The sequence below is a fragment of the Leptosomus discolor genome, chromosome 2, assembly GCF_034619465.1.
Source record: "Leptosomus discolor isolate bLepDis1 chromosome 2, bLepDis1.hap2, whole genome shotgun sequence".
In the NCBI taxonomy this organism is placed as follows: domain Eukaryota; kingdom Metazoa; phylum Chordata; class Aves; order Leptosomiformes; family Leptosomidae; genus Leptosomus; species Leptosomus discolor.
In genome coordinates this window covers 106,037,001-106,062,685 of record NC_141392.1, presented here as the reverse complement: position 1 = coordinate 106,062,685, position 25,685 = coordinate 106,037,001, and positions in this window count along the sequence as shown.

Genomic DNA, 25,685 nt, shown 5'->3' with positions numbered 1-25,685 from the left:
GACAACAGAAGACAACTAGACAACGGATTGAGATGCAATCAATAACTGAATGTTACGTGAGATGAATCTCATCACTAGGATGATGTTTATGAAGTTAACACAAAACATTTTAAGACACTTGCCAGACTAGGCTCTGAGTAGGCTCTATGCATTGGTTACTACTATATATCTGTTAATGCTGATACAATGTAAATGTAATGCCTAACTAGCTGGGTAAGGTATTCCGTCATACTAGGCATGCTACATAACTATATGGATAGGTCACAAAACGATATGAAACTGTCTGCCTCCAGAAAAATAATTTTTTTAAAAAAGGCTGTTGTCCCTGAATCAAACGTCTATTTTTCACCATTTCTCTGACAAACCAAGGAAATTAGCAGTAGGAGTAAGAAGTCAGAGGTTTTGTGGTGCTAGAATGCTTAGGTGATTTTAGCAACAGTTAAGTATTAGAGCTTGAAACTCATTTACTTCTGTTGCACAGTCACGATATTCTGTACATCTGAACTTAAAAAGAAAAAAAAAAGGAATAATTACTTTGTATATCTTTTTTTTCTAGTGAAACAGCTTTGGACTTGGAGGAGAGGTTGCCTTGCCCACTCACTTCAATCATGACACTATGGCAGAAACTCTAGATATGCCATGCTCTGCTTAGGTACTATTTAGTTTGAAACTCTTGCAAGTAAGGCAAAAAATGTTGGGTTACCTCAGCTTTAGAAAAGGAAATATAAAGAGAATAAAAGCCGTGAGGATGCTGGGATTCTTTGTTTTGAGCTTATCGTCAAAGTCTTACCTCCCTCAGAGGAAATTATGTGACACACCCTCATTTAGCTAAATTGAACTCCTATTCAGTGGGCATTCATGGCCTGGGCAGACTAAAAAAGTTGAACAATGCTTGATGAAGATACTGAGGTCTTACAGAGTCAACTGTACTAATAAATATTTGGTTGTAACATTTTGTCCTCTGCTAATTAACCACCAAATCTCTTCATTATTGTTCTACAATAAACATCTTGAGAATTGGAGGGTTTCATAAATGCTGCTTTTTAATTGAAAACTCTTGACAGAAGTAAATTAATTATACATATTATAACAAATAAAATTATGTAAAACTATGTATTCAAGATAAGGGAATGGTCATAGCTGAAAAGTGCTCTATTTACCAAGTTTTTATTTCTCCTATTTTCTGTAGTAAAACTGGATATGCAGCTTTAGGATTTTCTTCTGAAATACCGTTTAGAAAAACAGAAGAACAAACCAAAACATATTCTCATTCTTTTTATATTTAGTGATTTTTTTGAATGAACTTTCTTCATAAACAAACATAAGATATAAACCCATGCACTTGTCATGTTCTCTAAGAATTCAATTTATTTCAACATTTCAAAAGACCTGCAGATTAATACTAAGATTGGAAATTAGCCTTTCTTTTTTTTTCCTTTGGTTATGTTCAAATAGATTAATACCGGCAGATTTACTGAAAATGGAGAAAAAAAGTCTTATCTGTTCCATCTGTAAAAGGATTCAGTGAAGCATTTTATGACACACAGAGCTTCAAATGAAAACAGTGAAAATAATACCTGTATTGTTTTAATTTTAAGCTTAAACAGACAGCTGTTGATTGCAAATAACCTATTTTATCAAAACTACTTACATGTATATTGGGAGAAGAGATCAAAACACTGAATTATCAGTTGGATACTATTAAATTGTGTATAGAACAAAGATTATTAAATTTGCTGCTAAGATATGTATTTAGTTGGTTACAAAAAACCCTTGTGCTTTATACTTGCATATTTCTAGTTTTATGGGATGGTACAAATATTACACTTGAAGACATCATAATGACAACACGTGGTCATGTGTCTTACCTTAACTCATAAACACTCTAGTCTTAGAAATGGTCTTTTAGTACCTGACCTACATGGAAATGACTTGAAGTAAAAATGACCTAAGAATTTATTTTCTGTGGTTTTCTTTTTATTTGAGATAACAGTGAGTAGCAAAGTAAACCAGAGAACTTTAATAGGAAATGACTGTCTTTATTACTCCTAAAGCTCCCCAAATTACAAAGAAAACAGCTAGTGACAGTAGGATATTTAAAAAAAAAAAAAAATCTCTATTAACATGCTGTATGAACAAGTAGAATTTCAGTGTATCTTAATAGTTTATATGCATTCCTGGGAATTTCTTGCTGTGCCTTTCTTCGGTGTGAAAAGGGTAAAGAAATAGAGTCATTTTGAATGGAAGACAGAGGAAATATTGTTGATTAAAATTTGGAGAGGTCTTTCTCTCCCATGGCATTATATTTTTCAGTCCTCACAATCCAGATTTCACACTGCTGGGGAAAAACATAGTCCCAGTAAAATTATATCTTCTCACATTAGTGGAAAATATTCTATAGGTATAACTCTGAGGATAATCAGTGGCTAAACAGTTCCCTGGATTGGGTGTTGGAAACATAAGATTTTTAACTTTGAGTGTTGACACTGAAAACGAATTAAAGCAGCCAGAGGTTTTCATAAATTTCCCCTGCCGCCAAACTCAAAAACAAAAGTAGGTGATATGAAGCTTTCTGGCCAGGAAAATTTTTATCAGCCCTTTGAGGACAGCTTTATTGTTCCCTTGTGTCTGAAGGCTGAGACATCAGGAAGAATAATGGCGATGCTACCACTAATGTCACTGATTAAATGGAAAAAATACAGGTGTTAACAGTTTTATAACTTTTGAGGATTAGAAACCATGTGGGTTTTGGTTGTTTGGGTTTTTTTTCTGTTATGCTGATAATTATACTACAGAAACTTTTCAACAGAGGTTTTCTAGAGTTGCCAGCAAGACCTTGCTGCTTCTTCCTCCCACCACAAAGTTAATTGTAACGCAGTTTAGATCATACTGTTGTAATTAAATTTGTTGCTTGAAATTTTCAAATTATATTAAAGAATGTGATGACAGTTTCATAAAGTATCTATATATAGACGACTAAGGCTGAAAAACCCTGAATTATCACAGAGAACTTCATGCTGACTGCCTAACCAGGAGGTCTGCATTGAAGATCATCTTCATTACAGAAGCAAAACTCAATTTAACTAAAATTTTCTGTGCGTTGTTATAAACCAATAGAGTAACACAGAGTATTTACTCACAAACAATCATGTGCACATGTATGCACACACACCCCTATCTAGCTATCGATGCAACATATGAAGTGCATATATGTAATTATCATGCAAGCGAGGCAGTTACACAAACTTGAAAACAATTATGAGCACAACTAAGTTTAAAAACAATGCAAACAATAACATGAATGTTGATTCTGGAACACTGCATCTTTTTGGGGGATTCATGAATGCAGAAATCTTTTGACTACCTGGCAAGATTTTTGGATCTGCTGAAATACAGAAAAACAGGCTCTGCAGCAAAATATTCTAGGAGTTCTTTTCATTAAATTTACCAAAGACTTGGCTATACAATGCATGTTGATAAGAAATGGAAGAAAGAAAGTTATAATGAAAGCCAATCACTGGAAAAACAAATTAGAAGAATTAAGATGAGCAATAAGGAAGAATAAGAACTGCTTTTCATAGCAAATAGGATAATTAGCCATTGAAAAAACTACCATGAGTGTTAGTAAGATCACCTTCAGTAGCAGTTTTTAACCTCTACTTGGAAATTTTTCAGAAGGATATGTTGTACTTGAAATAGCAGATAATCCAAGAAATAAACTATAACGTATTTTACAGAAGAAATCAGTCTAGATAGATCACAACTGCCCTTGATGTCTTCATTATCTGTGAAGCTATAAAAATGATTAAGGTACAAATATCTGTAATTTTTTTTTTTTTTAATTGTTCGAGGCTCAAGGCACACAGATCTAGGTGTCTTTAAAAGTCATTTCCAAAAGAACAAATTGCAGTAAGATGTCTAGCATACCTAGTATACTAGACTGTTGTTGGCTCTCTAGAACATATATAAAGGTAACTTCTACAAGGCAACCAGTATCTGCATTACATATCCTGTAGGATAGGATGATGGATTTGTTAGGTGAGGACAGTAATCCAGACTGGCAAATCCAATGTGCCTAGATTCTTCCACTTATTTTTTTGAAGTGGTAACTAAAATGCTATGTAGAAAGAAAGTCAGCAAATGTCATTGCAGAGATGAAATTCTTTGATGTGTCTTTAAACAGGAACAATGGTGTAGTACTGTGCAGGTAACGTTGAAGGAGATTTACAATAAAAGCACTAGATCAGTTTTATTTACTTTTATATTCTTTCTTGTTCATACACACAAATTTGTTATCTGTTCTTAGTTGTGGAAGAGTAGAAGAGCTACTTATGATATGAAAAAAGAGCTTGACTCAGCATTTCATCATTTTTTTCTCAAAAGATTACAGTATAGCCTGGAGTAGGATTATAACGAGGCATGTTACTGTTAAGGGAATAACATCTCATCTTCTACCTGTAAGTCTCAGGGGGTAAAAAATATTTCTTATGGCTGCTACTTATCAGGTATAGTTCTAGAAGGAATTCCTGTATGTCCCATGCCAAAACTACATGTTTAGGCTGTAAACTAGAAAACTCACTTTGCTTTGGTAGTACATTTGATGTTCCTATTCATCTTACCAGATTTTTTTCTCTGGCATTGAACACCAGACACCACCTCACAATTTTTTTTCTCCACACGAGCATAAACCGTGAAAAAAACCTTAATGGGAACAGAATAGGCTGGGGGTCATGGACAACAGATTTTTATGGACCTTTGCCATTAGGTCTTGAAACAAATGGTGTAAGGGCTGATCAATCCTAGTATTGGATCACCGTAATCTTTTCTGGAGTTTCTACTTTTAAAATGCTCACAAAGAAATCCCACAAACCCAAAAAACAGTCAAAAGAGAGAGGGCTCAAGAGGGAGATCAAAAGGCTTCAATCCATACAGATTATCAGGATGAAAAAGTGAGCTGGTTAAATAATGAAAGTTATTTCACAAAACAGAAATATCAAATACTATAAGGGCAAGAATTTATTGATAAATGCTGTAATAGGAATATGGAAGACAGACAAATTCATATCAAAAATAAGTTACCCATTTTAGTGGTAACAAACCACTGGAAAAAAGTACCAAGGAGAAAAGAAGATTCTTTATGGGCTGATGCTGCAACTCAAAGTTTCAGGATTTTTGAAGGATACTTGGAGTTAAAGGGTTTTGAAGCTAAAAATGCCCATAGGGTCACCCAGCTTGACCTTATGCATAGTATGGAGTGCCTTGCATTAATTCCTCTTCGGAATGGATCATCGTTTTACTTATTTAAAAAAAAAAAAAAAAAAAAAAAAAAATCTATTTTATTCAGATTTCTAATGACGTAGTGTAACTATGGTAAATTGTTCTAATGGGTGCTTTCCTTCACAGCTGATTCCCAAAACAGTTCTATTGCAATTGTTTGGATTTATATATATGGGGGCAGGATAGGGTGGTGGGGTGACTATTGAGATAAATTGCTGGCAAACGTTTAGATTTCTTGGATAGCACTAGATGCCTGATTTTAGTAGATAAATCAAACAATACAAAATATGTTTATTTAGAAAAAATCCTACTAATTTGTCCCAATCGATAAACCAAAGAGATACTTTTTGTAAGGTCAGAGAATACTTTTTAAGTACCAAGCCATAAAAATCCTAGAGGAAAAGAGAAAATTCTTAAAAGTGCTTTTGCAATCTGGGAAAAGAAAGGACCTTAGGTGTCCACAATTCTGCTTTTTGATTGGCATAAGACACAATGTGTATAATTTTATCAATCTCTAGTAATTACCCTAAGATGATTGTCTTCTAGACAACATATTAACAAGGGTCATAATAGATCATGTGAAAAGTCTCCTGTATGAAGGAATGTTTAGGCAATACAGCCCTTACCAAAGGATCACCATTCTGAGTGAGACTGGGAGAGGTGTAGGGTGGAAAGGCATCATACTGAGGAACTGTCTTAAAAGCTACTACATTGACAAGTTTGTCTTTGGCTGGAGGTTTTTCTCCCTCTCCCGGCCTTTAGGAAAGGAACAATCATTTGAGTATTACGAGTATGTGCAAAATCTGCTAAATGACTCAGAATAAGCTCTATTCCGGATGACTTCAGTTTAGGATTATTACTTGGACGGAATGTTTGTGAGATTGATCGAAGGAAAAAAATAACTATGAAGCTTGTCTTGAGAATCAAATTTCTCTTTTTCTATTTTAAATATAGTAAATATTTTGAATTATTTTAAAATTAGTTTTTATTCCACTTTAAATTGTACAGATTGGATTGGCTACTGTAGCCTTTATCATTCTCAGCTTTTTACAACAGCTCCCAAAATGCTCTTAAAAGATTTGACAATGATAATATACAATTTTCAGTTCAAAGCCATTTCAGTGATTCCAGCTATAGGAAAGTGTCACATTTAGCACACCAAAACCTTGCATCGTTCTTTTTTTCTTACTACCAGAGCAAATATAAAGAGATAATCCTTTCTTGTTCTTCAGCTATTGCTAATTTTAGTGCTCTGATTAAATTTTCTTTGTCTGTAAGAGAGGGTTTGATACAAACTCTTTGCCTGTTGGCTGTAACATTTTCTGCACTCAAAAAATGACTGCTATGATACTTACATATTTTAAGGCTGTTTGAGTACGTGCAGCATGTGAATTGAAGCTTATGCCATTCAGGTTGAAGTCCTAAAATGCAAGCAGTTCTTTTCACCCTATACATCATAGATAAAGGTTTGAGAAGCTGACATCCTGTTCTCTAGTGTGATTTGGTGTTTTGTAGCAGACATCATCTAGTATCTACTATCGTATACTTCGTACGTTAGAATACACAGACACTCAGGATGATTCCTTCTGAGCTATCAAATGATTTGGAAACAGATAATGCCATATTTGACTCTCCCATTCAGTTCTTTTTAAAGAGATCATACCTACTGATTTTTAGTGTCAAGTCACAGATCATGTCTCCAAGTTCTAAGACTGCTGAATAGGTCATAGCTGTGCTCCTAAGTGAGAAATTCCAGTGCACCTTATCTTTTATCCAGGGTTTTTAGTGAATAAGCATTTAATTTTAATTTTTTTGTGTGATTTTGAGCCCTTTGGTGCCTCTCGACTAGCTTTGTTCTCCACACATTGAATCTGTGCTAAGCATATGTTCATTTATTTGACATAAAACAAGTAAAGGTTTGATCAAAAACAAGTTACTGGCTTCATTGAAGGGGAAACATGAAATTCAATAATTTCTGATGCATGTGTAGCACCTAATGATCTCTTTCCAATATGACCTATGCAAGTAGCTAAACTAATAGCAAACCATTTTCCATACAGAAAGTTAATCCAATTTGTCTTTCACTCAGCCCCTCACTGTAGTGTCTTTCTGTGGCTCAGTGTGTCAGTTAGTTATAGTGGAAACAGTTCGCTAAAACCTCCTGTGAGATTTTTGTGTTGCTATAACCTTCTGAATTTTCCCCTGTGTCGTGTGTGGTTGCAGTCCTCACTGAGAACTCTTACTAGCATGGGTATGAGTACACAGATTTTGAGTTTCATCTTTCATGAAGAACACCCTTGTTAAGACAGTGAGAGCAGATATTCTGTGAGATGAAGACAGAGCTACAGCCAGCAATCTGACCACGTGGAGGAAGGATCCAGAAATCACAGGATAGAGATGAGGGGTCTACTGCCTCTATTTCTATAAAACCAAAGCTGGGAAAAGTTGCTTTATGACTTTCAGGTATAAACTTCCATAACGATTACTTTATAAAAACTCTTATTCAGAAAGTTACAAATGTATAAATTATGAAATTAATTCATAGCAAATTAGAATAGTACACAAACTTAAGATGTAATATTTATGATGAAAGAAACCGTTGGTGATAGATACTCCCAATTCACTAACCCTCACAGACATTTTTCTGAAAACCTCCATGATTGTTTCAGAACCCTGATAAATAGGGAAGATGAGTGTATTTCCTCTTAGTGTTTACTTACTGTGAACACTAAGTGCTATTAATATATATCATCAATTCAAAAGTTCAGTCTTTCGAGCAAACAAGATACTTTGAACTTCATCATTTTTCTATGTTGACAGCACTGACCTTTATCAAACAAAGCAACTTCATTAAATTAAAATTAAATATTTGGGATATTACACTCACAGCAAAAAGAGCCTGCCTTACCTAGGACAAAGCACTTTTGATTTCAGGTCTTTGTTGGCAGGGATCATTTTGTGCTGTTGATAACTTAAATGTAAGGTCTGAGCAAGCAGAGATGCCCACACACTGGAGCAGGGAAGGCACATGGCTTTTCCCATCACTGGCAAACCACTGCTGGGTCGGGTAAGGGAGCCAACAACCTGTGGCAAAGTCTACATCCTGTCCTTCACAGCAGCAGTCAGGAGCCTGTGCGGCATCATGTCACCTGGATGTTTCTTTAGGTAGTAAAATGACGTATGTCACTCACTGACCTGTCTCCATTGCTGTGCTTGCCCACTGTCAAGGTTGGCCTGGGGATCATCGCATCCTGCGTTTGTAACCCTGTGCATGATGCATACCAGACCTCCTAGCTCAAGCGCGGAGCCTGACATGTACAAAGCCTGTGGCTTTTCATGACTTCTTATGAAATGTTTTTCTGTCACTCACCCCTGCCCTACTTGTCTACTCCACACAGAGACCACGGAGTCTCTGGCGAGGGCCTGAAAGTAACAGGGACAGAAGCTAACAAGCAATGTTCAGGCTCATCTCAACAAACTGCCTGCTGGAATGGTCAGAGTCACAATCCAGAGCAGCTCATTGATTCAAGGAGAGGACAGATGAACTGCTAAAGTATTGCCTGCTGAGGTCATGCCTGCCGTGTTTTGATGTATCGAGTATATCTGAGAGTGTGATGGCCGGAGTCACCTTGAAATTTTCCACACTCACACACAAACACAACGGTGATCACTGCAGGGCACTGAAACAGAGAGCTGCAATGATTAACTGATTGTGTGTGTGTGCATGTGTCTGCACAGGTGGGAGGATAATTTCAGGCAGCAAAAGGTCACCTCCACAGTACTTTACCAAAGCCAGGGTGAACAGAAATATGTGCTTGGAAATAAGTAATTTACTGAGTTTCACTCAGGAAACATGTGAGGTGACACTGTTATTTGTCAGCTCTTTCTCTCTTTGCCTGCAGAGCTCCAGGCTTTGGGTATGATAAGAGGGACAGAAATTATTTGCCAGCACTTAGCACCAGGGGAGCTAAGAAGTGTGAAAGGGCAGAAAAGGTGAAAGATACACAGTAGCTTGCTATTTGCAAGCATTTTAATGCACTGTCTATAAAATGACTCATGTGAGCACAACCTAACCTGAAAATATTCTTGCTCAGATCCAAAAATTGTAGATAATTTTAACATCCATGCAGTGTTATATGCTGACAAAATTTTCCCAGAGGGCCAGAGTTCAAGCATTAATCTAGTGTCTAAGTGAACTGGAGATATTTTTTTGGCGGGTAGAAAACATTTAGTACACTTTCTGGAGTTCAAGAGCATAGACTCTGTAGGTCAGTAGTCCATTAAGACTGATTGCACGCAAAGTGCTCTTTGGATTATACCCTAAGGCAGAGCTACTCAGAAGAAGGCAAGGAAGCTAAACACAGGTCATGTTCTTTAGATCTTAAAGTTAAGCAAAGTATCCTTATAGCACCATTATGTGTCCACAGAATTAAAGAAAACAGAAATACAGATTACTACTCTTTAGTATCCTTCAAGTTTGTGCTACAATGGGTTGGTTTTCTGTAAGTAAAAGAAATGGCCACCAAAATAATTAAATGATGAAAAAAAAAAAAAAAGATTATTCAACAAAATTTGTGATCAGGAATCCTTATGTTGATCTTTTCACCTCATAGGCAAGCACCTTTGCTCTCTGATCCACTAATTCTATATTTAATGCTCTAAATTCTGAAGATATTGAAGAGAACATCCTGTAGATTTTTGACTCAAATGAACACATATCTGTTCGGATTCTTAGGGCTTGGATTTATTTGCTGCACTGGTAACAGGAGATTACAAGTACCAAGGTCTGTCATCTGGACTTGCCTGGGACAGAATGGTTTCCTTTTGCTCTTAGCTTCCAAGGTGAAATGACCATGTCCAAAGTACCTGTTCGAAAGTTCCCTGGGTCTAACTCCTAAACAGCTGAGGAACTGTTCGTTGACATGTAATACCAAGCCAGGCGTGTCTAACAATCTGATGGGACAGATGATTGCATGCTAGTGCTTGTTCTCTAGTGTTGACTGTTGGGGTAGAGGTGTGCCTTTCCTGTCAGCTAACAGTCCAGGCTCTGTTGCCTCCTCTTGATTGCTTGAAGGAGATACAGAGCATTGGCTGAGGCTGGGCCGTCATGGACATAGAAGATCACGTCGTGAGGGCTGAGTTTGTGCTGTGTGGATGATCACTCTAGACTGTGCAGCCTGGTACTAATGTGTTAGTGGACTTGAGTACCAATGTCTGGCTTTCTGTTGTACTTCCAAATTTGCCTTAGAAACAATTAAGAATTCATTTATAACTGGTTCTTATTGTAATTTCCCTTTTTTTCGGTTTTGTCTTCATATAAGTCATGAGCTTTCAGATAAGGACTCCCCTTCTTGAGTATATGAAGAAGCATCTAACAGGTCAGGGTGCATCTTCCTTTTGTTACTCAAGAAATCCTGGCTGCTGGATGGAGAAGCAAATGCCTACTTTGCCTACTTAGACATCCTCTCCTTTTTTGTCTGACATTCATCAGTATTTTTTGTTTCTTTAAATAAGTATAGCAAGCTTCAAAATCACTTCCGTTTCTGAACATGAGTAATAGGTAAAGAATAACTCTCCACATAAATTTTTGTTGCACTGAGGGCTCAAGCAGAGTATTACCAGGAGGAAAACTAAGGAAGTAAATGAAGACATTTTTTTGAGCAGTGTAAAAAAATGGTTTATGAATATGATTATCCTTATCTTTTGGATTAAAGTGTCAGCTTTTACTTTTCTTAATGTACAAATAACTCTAAGTAGAAATTTTTCTACTGTGATTTTCTATTCACATTCTTCCACTTCTGGGAGAGGAGGAGAAAGATTATTTTAAAAATAATTGAGATTTCTGAGCTGGGCAGAAGACCGTAATCAAGAAACTCACTCCTCCTCTCCTCTTAACATCAGAGAGATTAATTTTTAATAGCTAAATATGTCACCACTGTTAAATGTTCAGTTCTGCCTTCCAGTACTGATTTATGTACAGATGATGCAGAAAACAATATGCCGGAAAATACTTTGACAGAATAAACACATCTGAGTAAAAGAACCTCTTTAATTTTAAAAATGTATATCATACCAACTTTATATGCTGACAGACAAAGGCATAGAGCACAAAACCCATAAAAGTTAGGTCTCTATCTTGCAGACATTTGCAGCTGAAGTAGTGATCTGAGAAGAACTTGCAGGACTGCTGGGGATGTGAGTCACCATTTCTGTTTTGGGGTGTTTTCTTTAACATCTAGATTATGTTTTCCTGCGCTTGCTATAAGGGAACCTAGATCGCTAACTAGGAAATGTTTATCTATAGACTATCTGACTGTCACTGTATCCCAGAACAAAATCCAATTTCTCTCTTTCTGACATTATTCAAATTGTCTGTTTTCATGTCTTAGAATTTAATTCCTGTGAAAGCAACAGAAAGTATTATATTAACATGCTTTATGGGATCATTAAGGAATGGTCCTAGGTCATTTAGTAGTATGGAAACTAAAAACAAAAAAGCATTATTAAAATGGGAAGACTCGAAGTAGCAAACCCAACTTTTCCTTTTCACTTTTCCTTTTCACTTTTTAAATTGCAAAAGTAATATTCCTTTTTTTAATTTTCAAATTACTGAAAAACTAGAACAAGTAAATATTTTTCTCTGAATGTAGTAGACTAACACTACTTGTTGCAAAAATAATATTATTATGTTACATAAGGCATGTTCTTCCGTAAAAGAAAGATATCCCCAATACTCTGCATTTACTCTAGCCTTTTGGTTCTGAGCATTACTCTATTTTTGATGGGAGAGCACAGAAGCCTCCATTCCCTGTTTGTTGGTTTGGTTCACACACCAACTGATGCACACAAAATAGTCTTAACCCACATTCTTCCCAGGAGACCACATTATATCTAGTCTGAAATAATACCCTTGGAGGGCATAGGGCCTGAGCTACAAAGGTTTCAATAAACTAGTAGGCTCCTATTTCACTGAATTACTTCCCACTGTGGACATATTTGGTTCTTTCATACATAAATTAAAACATATTTGGCGTGAGGTGGGGAGTGGAGGTGCTTTTTGTTTAGTTTTTCTTTTCAAAGTAAGGAGTATCACTGTAGTGATGGATTTTGCAAAACTTTGCAAAATTACCATAGTAATAAACTGTGTTACAAAACCAGAAGGTTTTTTGGCAGTTTGTATCTTTGGAAGACTAAATATTATCCTTTTGCAAACATTGCTGGAAGTCTGACTGATATGTTGGAACAATTATAGTCACAAAAACAATATGCTGGTTATAGATTTACATCTTTGGAACAGTACAGTGGTTTAAACTTTAGTTTTGGATGTTTTGATTACTCTGTATTTAAGATGAAACAGTGTTTTGAGTAACAGATGCATGTATTGAACTGTATAAATTAGCTGCTTTATTAGTCTGGTAATGCAACTGGCCACACATTTGCCCATTATGTAAATATAGAGAAGGCAATCAGTTCATATAGCCAAGGAGTTGTAAGAGTGCATCTGCCTTGATAGTTCTATTTCTTTCTAGGTGTTCTGAAAGATAAGAGATTTCTTGTTATAGAAGACAGTATTAATACGAACTACTGCAATTAGTAATGCGCTACACTCTGTATATGTTCTTACCACATATAGATCATAGCAACTACTGACTTTTTATCAAAAAATGTGATTATATCATTCATCCTTCATTAATAATAACTTTTGCCTCTCTCATCTTATTTTTGTCAGTGTTGATATTTGGAATGAGAGAGCTCTTCTCTCAGGGAAATTAAAACTTGGAGCAAAATTACGAATTCAGATATGCACGGGTTTTTTCTATACTAGGCAACAGCAAATAGCAACATTCAGCAGATACCATGAAGATTCTTCATACAGTGTTATTCATCTTGGCTGAGACCGGCTTCAGATGACTTTCATGGCAAGAGTGGCTGCTCAATACCCAAGAAAACTTAATTCCTTTTTGAGGTGGTTATTCTGACACCCAAGCCTGTAGGTATCACATGACAGATCTGAGCTAGCTTTCAGTATTAGTTGATTGGTAGGCTTCCAGTAAGCAATGGAACTTTTTGCTTCAGAGTGATTTTTTTGTTTGTTTGTGTCTTTTTTGGGAACATTTTGGGATATATACACATACAATCAGTAGTTCTCAATTTTAACCATAAAATTCATAATGTTACCACTGGTGTCTATTATAAAAGTGCCATTAAAATGAAGGATCAAGTTTTCTTTGAAGACATTTTGATGAATCATAGAATCATAGAATGGTTTGGCTTGGAAGGGACCTTAAAGATCATCTAGTTCCAACCCCCTGCCATGGGCAGGAACACCTTCCACTAGACCAGGTTGCTCAAAGCCCCATCTAACCGGGCCTTAAACACTTCCAGGGAGGGGGTATCCACAACTTCTCTGCACAACCTGTTCCTGTATCTCACTACACTCACAGGAAAGACCTTCTTCCTAATGTCTAATCTAAATCTACCCTGTTTCAGTTTGAAACCATTACCCCTCGTCCTATCACTACACTCCCTGATAAAGAGTCTCTCCCCATCTTTCCTGTAGGCACCCTTTAAGTACTGGAAGGCCACTATAAGGTCTCCCCAGAGCCTTCTCTTCTTCAAGCTGAACAACCCCAACTTTCTCAGCCTGTCCTCACAGAGGAGGTGCTCCACACCCCTGATCTTCTTTGTAGCCCTCCTCTGGACCTGCTTGAGCAGCTCCATGTCTTTTTTGTGCTGTGAGCCCCAGAGCTGGACACAGTATTGCAGGTGGCATTTCACCAGAGAGGAGTGGGTGGGGAGAATCACCTCCCTTGACCTGCTGGTCACACTTCTTTTCATGCAGCCCAGGATGCAATTGTTTTTTTGGGATAGCGGTGCACGTTGCCGGGTCATGTTGAGTTTCTTGTCAACCAACAGCCCCAAGACCTCCACTCATTGCCCAGTCTGTATTTGTGCTTTGGATTGCCCCAACCCAGGTGCAGGACCTTGCATGTGTCCTTGTTGAACTTCATAAGGTTTGCACAAGCCCACCTCTCAAGCCTGTCAAGGTCCCTCTGGATGGCCTCCCTTTCCTCCAGCGTGTTGACTGAACCATGTTGCTTGATGTTATTGGCAAACTGCTGATGTTAAACAGCACCGGTCCCAATACCAACACTTGAGGAACACCACTCATCACTGCTCTCCACTTGTACATCAAGCACCTCAATGTCCTTCTTGTAATGAGGGCCCCAAAACTGCACGCAGTATTCGAGGTGTGGCCTCATCAGTGCTGAGTATGGGGGCCAATGACTTCCCTACTCCTGCTGGCCACACCATTTCTGATACAGGCCAGGATGCTGTTGGCCTTCTTGGCCACCTGGCCACACTGCTGGCTCATGTTCAGCCACCTGTCAACCAGCACTTCCAAGTCCTTTTCTGCTGGGCAGCTTTCCAGCCACTCCTTCCCAAGCCTGTAGCGCTGCATGGGGTTCTTGTGACCCAAGTGCAGGACCCGGCACTTGGCCTTGTTGAACCTCATACAGTTGGCTTTGGCCCATCGATCCAGCCTGTCCAGATTCCTCTGTAGAGCCTTCCTTCCCTTAAGCAGATCAAGCTGCCCAACCTGAAGTTGTCTGCAAACTTACTGAGTGAGCACTGAATCCCCTCATCCAGGACATTTATAAAGATATTAAACAGAGCTGGCCCCAGTACTGAGCCCTGGGGAACACCACTTGTGACTGGACACCAACTTGACTGAATTCCATTCACCACAACGCTTGGGGCTTGACCATCCCAGTGAAAATAGTACACCCATCTAAGGCATGAGCAGCCAGTTTCTCCATGAAAATACTGTGGGAATTGGTGTCAAAATTGACATTTTCTAAGTATATAATTTATAAACTAATGAATTGAGTTGAAAGCAGAAAAAGTATGAATGATCAGGAATGTCAGCAGAAAGCCTGACTGAAAGAGCTGAAAGGCTGAGATTGGAAGCGGGGGTGTTGATTTCAATAAACTTGAGAGTCAAGCATAAGTTTTGGTCTTCTGGCAAACATAGGAATAGAATACAGGACTGTTGGCTTCTTTTTCCATATCAACTTGCTTGTGAACAGTTATGATTTTAGCTATTTAGAAGGAACATGAATAAGTCTTCCTTTTCCTGAATCCAGCCAGTGGTTAAATATCTATAGCAAAATCCTAACTTTAACCAGAAAGTTCATGTCCTTGAAAGACACAAGAATGTGCTGATGATGCTGTATCTCAGGCATGACACCTTCAGTCCTGAGTATGAAACAAAATGACATCTTGATGGACTGCAAATATGTGATCCTATTCAATAAATCCTTTACAGAATCAGTGTAAAAGGATGAAGTCTAATCTTATTCTGTTTTGGTGTGTTGTCACTCTTCGATTATAAGCCTGAATTGCTAATTAATAAAAGCACACTGAAATTTTAGGCTGAAAAGCCACTCCTTGATTTTGTTACTAAATGCTATGAGTTTGACTGACAGCATACTGAGGAGGTGGGAAGAAGTAATGAAGTGTTTATACTCTGTTGTATTGTCTTCAAAAATTGCAGACAGGACTTGTAATGTATGTCTCTAACTGGGAGTTCAGTGCAATTCAACTGTCTGGCATGTATTATTAGAGTAGATCCAAGGAATTTTTATTGTTGGTGGAAGCGAAGAGTAATCACAAATAGTGGCCCAGAAATATCTTGTGGTGTAAAATATTCCTGTACCCTTTAAACGCTGTAATCAAGATTCAGTGAGAAAATTAGTTATAGCTGGTTTCATGAGAAGAGACAGAGGAGCTAACATTGTGGTATTGATCCCACATTCACACAAAAAATTTCCAGCAACAGAATCCATTAATGTTATTCGCAATATACTGATACTATACAGCCTTCATTTGCATTCCTGTTTCTAATTCATTTTAAAGATCATTAAGCAGGACAACGATTTTCAAATATGTATTCATGTTCATTGCTCTTAATTATTTAAGTAAAGCTATTCATGTTTTTCTTGTTCTTTCTTTGCATGCATGTTTTTGCATGCGTGTTCAGTTCCGAACATCAATGCTCCTTCCAGGGCTGGGGTGTCTACCAAGTTGCTTAGAATAACTTTGATTTCTATACCCAAGAGTGATCTGATGGTAACAGATAAAGCATCCTACTTTTCAAACTTAATATTTTCAGGATGAAGCAGTAGCCCTTTTTATGTCAACACACAAATCAGTAAAATCATGTAAAACTGCTATATGATCCATTCTGCACATACCGTATATCGGTATTTCAATCTAAATTGTCAGCTAAGGTTTCTGCAGTGTTTGTGTGAGAACTTGTTCAGTATTTCTGGCCAGAAGATGCTGAAACTTCTTTTCATTTTCTAAAATGGCTTAGTTGTTAAGTTAACTGGTAACCTTATAATAAACTCCAATGGAGGATATTTAGAGGGGGAGTAAGTGAGATATAGATTGCTTAACTGACTTAACTATTACTAGAAAGGAACAAAATAATGAATAATTGTCTCTAAACTGAGGGCTCTGATACTGAGATCACTGAGCTGTGTCCAGTCTCCTACTAACTTTCGACTTCCTTCATGATTCTGGGCCAAATTCACAAACTCAAACACACATGTTCCAGTACACATACCTAAACCAAGATTTAGGCATCACTGAGATCCTTGAAACTCCCTGCCTTAAACTGCCTATATCTGATATATTAAGGACTGCAAAGGTGTTAGGCACCCAAATAATCTAAGTTACAATTAGGTGTATTTATATTACCTTCAGTAGGTATGAGCACTTACTTTTCTGGTACTGAACAAAACCACAGCTACCCAAGCCTTAACAGTCATTCATTATTTAGCCTTAAACCCCAGAAACTTTCAGTTTTCAGCTTTCAGTTGCTTGTAATACCTTTGGCAGTGTTTTTAAGGTGGCATTTTTGCCCCTAGGTAGTCAGAGGGAACATCCATTCCTTAAGCCAGAAATACCAGTTTCAGTTAGCAGGAAAAGTTTTGGGTGGGAAGAACAAATGTTCTGTCTAACCTTCTAGACTGAAGACTACAATAGGTCTGGATAAAATGGAGAAAGGAACTTTGTTTGGAACAGAGAAATGAGAAGGAAAATGCAGGTATATACAATATATAACCTCAGACAGGATATCAGGCTTCCCAGACGAACACTTCAGCCAAAAGTCTGTAACAGTGTTTGCTTTTTCCTCAGCCTGGTGGACATACTAGTGATACACTCAGTCTGTGTGTATTGTGGCTCGTGGGCTTTTTGAAAGACAGCACTGGCCTGCCTTAAGTCTCCGAAAATAGGAAAAAAAAAAAAAAAAGCATCTGAAATCTGTTCTGGTCTAGAATAGATTCATCTCCTCAACATTTTATATTGACTAGTTTAGGTACACAATTTTTCAGTCTATTAGATTCTGTGAATGTTTTTCACTGGTATAGAGGTTTTTGTTTATTTTTCTGTATTCTTTTTAGGAACCTGAACACTGAATTTAAGGCAGAAGATTGCATTTAGTGACAGAGTGCCAAAATTTTTGCTACTGAAACATTTAACAGTGTGACACTGGTACCTTTATAGAAATTCTCTTAATTTATGACTTCACCTAGTTTTCCTCCTGTTACAGAAAGCAATTGAGACATTATGAAAATGAGGATGATGTGGGAAAAAGTAGCTAGAGAGAAATAAAATATCTTCCTCTAAATGCATTGTGTTACCCTATTCTGGCATGATGGAAGATTAAAGAACCCTTTGCACAAACTCATGCTTAAATTGATAATTTTTTTTTTTGGCAATAATTCCTGTTATTCAGTTTATTTAAAGGAGGCAACTTTAAAAATAGAGATGCTGTCTTACAGTTCAAACCTGCAAAGTACAGACTGTTGTCTAAGGACTCCTTGATTGCTGCTGACTTCAAAGGAAACTGAAATCTCTCACTGATTCCTTGGTTCTTATGTGAAAATTTTTAAAGCTGTCTAAGATCCTAACTCCCATGAGAACAATTAAACATAAACAGCTTTAGGTATCTGGACTTCAGGATAAAGTCTAGTTTCAACTTACAGCAAATAAGAACACTGATCCTTTCCTTAGGAAAAAAAGAATCACATGCCTCGTTCAGTGATTTAATATATATATTTCAGCCTGGCTCTTCACTAGCCACTATAAAAATACTACCGTGTTTCTAAGAAAACACACTTGGACTCTCTCGTCATGGGTTTTATCTCTGTCTCTGGTGGAGATACACTTTAATGATGAAATTAATGCATAACAGCATTGAAATGTAACTCAAGTTACTTTCTCATCAAACATACCAGAAAGCAATGGAGCTGGCAATAATGAAATTGAGATCCTTGGCATTCTTGAGTTTTCCAGTACAGATGCTCTTAGAAACAATTGATGTGCAAACAATTCCATCTGAATTATTGTATTGCAGACAAATGTAATAGATGCTGTAAGCCCATTCAAGTCAATAGAGTTTCACCTGGGATGAATTTGACCTATTCTGTATATGATTCCAATTTTATAAAATTTGTATTGTTTGACAGTGTTTACGTAACTTCTAAAGTTATTACATTTCCTACCTGAGGGATATAAGTAGGTTGAATGCTTTGTTTCCTTTGAAGAGAAGTAATGCAACAGGTGATTGCTCTTTTCCATTAACAGTCTTCCTTTTAAAAATTATCTTAACTTATAAAGTTCAGTTTCTTAGCTATTTTAAGTACAGATTCTTTGAGTGTAGTGTAACAAAAGAACAACGGCAATTTTTAAATACAGTGGAATACTTTCTGTTCAGAGAGGAACAGCCAAAGGAAACAAAAAATAATTTTTAATATAAAACTTACATATGTTTGCTATTTTTTCTAAAACTGAAATTCCCTCAAGAAAAAAAAACAAGATCTGCTAAAAAATTTATGCTTATGTCTACTGCAGTGGCTTGTCTTGTGCCATTAAGCTAGCTTAACTTAATCAGAGGAAAGATTCCCCCTATCAGCAATCATATTTCAATCAGACCTCAGTTGAATAATATGATATTGAGATCTCCAATCCCTAGTTTTATACAAGCTTTATGTGTAGACAGTTATAGAAACAGAAGGTCATCACTGAATAATTATTCTACTCCAAGCAGGATTTAATTAGTTAGTAGGTGCAGAGGACTATCTGATGTCCTACCAATTTTCGTCCTCTTTAAACAGACCTCCAGGAATTGGATAAATGAAAAATTTTGGTGGATATAGCACCAAAACAATAATATTCATTTGATATTTCAATGGAAATAGGATTTAGCCTTTTTTTTATTATCAAATGCAAAATATGTACTATTACTAGACATAAAAATTGAAGCTCTGGTTTACCAATTGGTCCGTGTTGGTATTTAGAACATGGGACAGAATTTAGTAAAGCTAATGCAGGAGGGAAAAGAAAGCAGAATATAATTTCTTAGCCAAATTTGTGTCCTATACTCTTTGACTTCTCTGCCTTCTACTTTCCATGAGACAACTTGGAAAACTGACATAGAAGGTAGGCACACCAGGAATATCTCTACTTCTTACAACCCCTTGCTTCTGTGGGCAGGAAAACACCTGGAAAAAATGTTAAATCCTGCCTGAGCAGTTCCAAAGACGCACTGACTAGAGCAGAACGTAGAGGTTTCAAGTGAACTGCACATGTGACTAAAGATGTGTGTGCATAACATTGGGAGGACTGGACTTAAAAATTTTCTAGCTACCAACATGAAGAACTACTTACAGCTTGATGACACCATTTTGTTTCCAATATATCTGTTATTTGTAGGTGAAAAGATGTTATTCACTCTATGAAACAGTGTGGAGAACAAGTGACTATAGCCAATGTGTTCATTGTTTTGAGTTGGAAAGAGAAGTTTACAAAACTATTTATTACCTTTTCTAAAAGAAATCCTTGAAATGGACACTTGCCTTTAGGGTTATTTCTAGCACACACTGAAATAAAACAGACTCCAGAATGCCTCTCTTGTGTTAATGAGCTTGCTGCAATAGAAGATAGTATATTAGCTGTCCCAAATGCAAGGCAGTATCACACCTAGGGCTAAAATTTATGAGGCAGTATTTAGATAGATTAGAAATGTTCATGATATGTTTGGCTAGCTGACATTTAAAGTGATATTTCATTAATTATGACAAGGCTGACATTCCCATGACTATTTGTTTGTTTGCTTCTTTTTCGAGGCTCTGGGTACAAATGGAAGTGGAAGAGAGATGATCTAGGACAACCTAGTTTCCCAGCTACTGGAAATGAAAAATACATGTACCTATATCTAATCTGTAGGGATATTCTTATTTTTTTTTTAGAGTACAAAACTGCCACGTATAATCAGTGTCTGAATCAGTGGCTATTCTTTCTTTTTAAAGGTAGAATGACTTTGAAATGCAGCCTCCTCATATTCCCTTATTTCTCTGCCCTGGGCAGGCGTTTATGGTTCAATAGGAACTGGAGCAAGAGGGACTCTAAGTTCAAATCAGCTGGGCTTTCTGCTGTCTAAAGCAGCACATTTTTTGTTCTTTCACAGTGCTGAACTTAAGCCATCTCTGCCCCTTTATGCTTCCTGAAGGAGTTTTTCCCTGAGAACCTAGTTGTGAGAAGTGCTAAGTGCACACCACTCAGCTGAAGACCAGTACCACTAACAGTGGAAAAGTCCTTGCCATGCTGTTTCCATGCAGATCTCTGAAATCCGATTAATTATTCTTCTGTGAAACAGCTGAGGGATTAAAGTAATGTTCCTATTACTTTATTGGGAATATGTTCACACATAAACTTGTATGTATGAAAAATGATACAGAAAACCTGGTTGCTGAAAGCATAATACAGAAGTAAAAACAAAAGACTGAATTTTGGGAGCTAAATCCAGATTGTTCATTAATTCCTTTAAACTGTAGCCAACACTTGAAGTTTTAAAAAGTTATAAAACCATTAAGAAAATGTTTTTTGTTGGAGAAGGAAGAGAGATGAAAGTTGGAAAGAATCTCTTAGCAATATGGGTTTTGATTTGTCATTTTGGCTAATTACTGAACAGTTTTTTCGAGCAAAAAGGCTTCATAGGGGTGCCTGAGTTCATAGACTGAAAGAAACTGCAATCAGATTCTTCCTGGATACTTCACAAGCAGTTAAGCCCTGGACTATGTAAGGAAGAATTTGCCCTATCCTTTCCACTCTGGTTTTCCACTTGAAATGACCAATACCAGAAAGGTGTCCATTAAAGAATGAAAATTTGCAGGGGAAATAGTGTGGAAGAAATCAGGCCCTGTTTATACAGCTACCTTTCAACAAGGAAAGCTGAATTTCAGGGGGTATATTTACCTGTATAGTTTGTGTAATAAAAAAGAAACAGATACAGTCAGAATTAAATGGGTTAGCTGCAAAATGGGAGAGCACCAAAAATCTCCTAATCTCCCCTTCTTCCTATTGAATTTGTTCCTGTACATTATGGTTTATCATTGATCTTTACTTTTTATTCTAGACTGTCACAGACACTAAATGGCTATTTTGAAGCGCTGTGTAGGCAATATATGTGTAAGTAGAGGTAGATGGGGAAGGGAGAAGAATTCAGTCTGAATGCTGATCTAAGACCTTTGATCACTTCTACACTCAAGTCACAGGATACAAATAGGAACAGCCAGCCTTCTCTTAGCCCAGATTTATACAAATTATACAAACCAACTGCATCAGAGAGTGCATTTACTGAAATTATTAATGCTGCTGTTACAAACTATGTAGGTCAGGTTGTACTCTAATGTGCATTAACCAGATTGTAATAGTAATTCAGGAACTCAATGCAGTTCTGATATTTTCTTTCCTGGCATCAATCAAGTTCATATATTTGTGCTCCATAAACATATCCAGTTGTATTGGGTTTGCATGGCAAGGTTTTGGTAAGAGTGGGGTTTACAGGGGTGGCTTCATAGAGAAGCTTCCCTATGTCCGATAGAGCCAATGATGGGCGGCTCCAAGATGGACACACTGCTGGCCAAGGACAAGCCCACTAGTGGCAGTGATAGCACCTCTGTGATAACATATTGTCATGGGTTGAGGCTGGGCCGGCCACTAACAAATGACAGATGCTCTCTATTAACCCCTCTCCACTCCCAAAAGGGAAAAGGAGAGAGAACAAGGGAGAGAGACTTTACAGTTTCGAAAAGAAAACTAAAACAGCTTTAATGAAACAATAACAATAAAAGAAAAGATAAGAATAAGGGAATAATGAAATATATATAATATGTACAAATATATACAAACACAATACCAAACCCAACTCCCCCCACCCTGATGGTGATCCGTCACCACCACACTGCAGGTCTGGCACTGAGGCAGTCCCAGATTGGACTCAGCAGCTGACAGGAACAGAATGCAGGAGCTGGACTCAGGCACTGGATTCAGGGGTGCACGGATCGGGATCGACGACAGAAGAACAGACAGAGTCCTCCTCAGATGTCGGCCATCAAAGAAGAGAGATTGACCCCTGTGATCTCTCAGCTTTATACTGAATATGATGTATATGGAATGGAATACTCTGTTGGCCAGGTTTGGGTCACCTGTCTGGTTCGCTCCTCCCTGCAGGTGCGACCTTTTACGTGCTTGTGACCCTTTTCACTCCTGGCACTCCAACATGGAGCACAAGATTCAGCAGTGACCTTGGTCGCTATAAGAACAAGTATAAGCAAGGGTCTCTCTGCACACTATTCCTTGGTACGAACTATAAACACCAGGCCTTATCACTGCTGGAAGCAGTCACTGTCTGGAAAAACATGCTGCTGTTTTGGAAGGTGCCATTAGTTAGAGGAGACTTAGCTGAAGAGTTAAAGCACTAAAAGAGAATTAGTTCTGGTTTAGCCCAAACCAGGACACATATTTAAGAAGGGGGAAAAAGAGCTGCACAACAGCAGCCAGGAGAGAAGTGTGAGAATACGTGAGAGAAACAGCTCTGCAGACACCAAGGTTAGTGAATAAGGAGGGGGAGGAGATGCTCCAGGCTTCAGAGAAGAGATTCCCCTGCAGACTGTGGTGAAGACCATGGTGAGGCAGGCTGTCCCCTTGAAGCCCATGGAGGTTAGTGGTGGAGCAGATATCCACCTGCAGTCTGTAGAGGACCCCATGCCAGAGCAGGTGTTTGTGCCTGAAGGAGGTTGTTACCCTGTGGGAAACCATTCTGGAGCAGGCTCCTGCCAGAACCTGTGTACTCGTGGAAAGAGGAGTCCATGCTGGAGCAAGTTTCCTGGCAGGAATTGTGACACCATGGGGGACCCAAGCTGGAGCAGTTTGTGAAGAATTGTAGCCATGGGAACAACTCATATTGGAGAAGTTCAAGGAGGACTGTCTCCTGTGGATGGGACCCTACACTGGAGCAGGGGAAGAGTGTAAGGAGGAAGGAGTGACAGAGACAACATGTGATGAACTGGCCTCCACCCTCATTCACTGTCTCACTCTGCCACTGGAGAGGAGGACATAGAGAAATCAAGAGTGAAGTTAAGCTGGGGAAGAAAGGAGGGGTGGGGATAAGGTGTTTTAAGATTTAGTTTTTGTTGTCTGATCATCCTAATCTGATTTGATTGGTAATAAATTAAAGCACTTTCCCCAAGTCTGTTTTGCCAGTGACAGTAATTGGTGAGTGATATCCCTGTCCTTATCTCGACCTACGGGCCTTTCATTATTTTTTCTCTCCCCTGTCCAGTTGAGGTGGGGAGTGATAGGGTGGCTTTGGTGGGCACCTGGTATCCAGCCAGGGGCAATGAGCCACAGCAATATATATGCTAATGATTCAAATGAAGAGGAAGTTTGCTCAAAGCAACTTGGTAGGTGATTCACTTTGGGACACAAAATAGCAGAAACAATTTTCTCTTTAAACAGAAGTGCCTGCAAACTGAAGTTACTCACAACTTCATGAAAAAACTTCCTCTGCCAAAAGAATTCACCTGTCTATTTCTGTTTAATTCAAAATTTCTGCTGTGTTCGTGTTTTTGGTCTCTCCTAGTCACTTACCTTTGCTACGGTGATATTCCAGCTCTGGGTCTGGCCTTGACATGCTGATATTTTCAGTGACACTGACCTGTCTTGTCCTCACAAGCCACCTAATTTTCTCAAAGAGTCAAGCAGGTTCACAGGGGCAGCACCAATTACATGTACTCAAGACAGTAAAAAAAGAGCAGTATGACTTATTCACATACAGTGAGTATTCAGGAAACTAATGGTTATATTGCACGATTAGGAAATTCAGCATGTTTATAGACAGGAAAATAATAAACTGTCATGAACCAGGGTGCTTTGTAAGTAGGGGACTTCTGCATTCTGTCAGTGTAACAGAATACTAACTGAGAGTATTTGTGATTCCCAAATCAGTATCCATTAAGCAAACTCTTAAGCTGTACTGTGGCATGTAATTTTAATGACATAGTCTTTTGGTGTTGTACAGTCTTGGAGCTGGATATTCCCGTTACTAGAGCTTTTCAAATTTTGAAGCTGTGCAAAAGGAAAGAATAATCTGTGAGTAAACTAAAATGCATAGAATCACGGAATCATTTTGGTTGGAAAAGACCTTTAAGACCATTAAGTCCAACCATTAACCTAGCACTGCCAAGCCCACCACTAAACCATGTCCCTAAGCACCACATCTACACATCTTTTGAACACCTCCAGGGACGGTGGCTCTACCACCTCCCTGGGCAGCCTGTTCCAATGTCTAACCACTCTTTCAGTAAATAAATTTTTCCTAATATCCAATCTAAATCTCCCCTGGCGCAACTTGAGGCCATTTCCTCTTGTCCTGTCATTAGTTACTGGGGAGAAGACACAAACACTGGCATCTCTGATGAAAACTGTGCTGTGATGGACACATGAACAAAATAATGTCTCAATGCTCTTTGTTCTTCAAACTCTTTTTTTTTTTGTCTACAACTGTTAGATACTTTCTGTGTACCTGAGAGAAGTGCAGCTTTTGAAAAGGATACACATTTGGGGAAGCAGGTCCTTCAGTCCCTGAGTAATTTGAAGTAATAAACACAGGCAAATTAGCTTTTTAGAAATTGTTGGGTTGCTTTCTCTTGCATACAGTTACCAAAAAGAGCATCAGAGAGATGGGGGATCTATATTCATAACATGCCCCACTATGGCTTGCCCACATGAGCACCAGAGAGTGTGCAGGTTCTCAGAGCCACTTTTAGCCTAACAGTGTTAATGGTAGGCAAATTTGGATGATGACCATGTGCAGATCCCTCTGGATGGAGTGTGGACCTCATCCTGGATTTCAGCCAGCATTAAGGATTTAGTTGCATTTCTTTTTTAAGCATTTCTCACAGATATCAATTATTTTTATTTAGTTTTTCTCCCTTCTGATTTGTTCATAAGAGTTTTTAGCTCTTCAGAAACTACTATTTTAAAATACATTA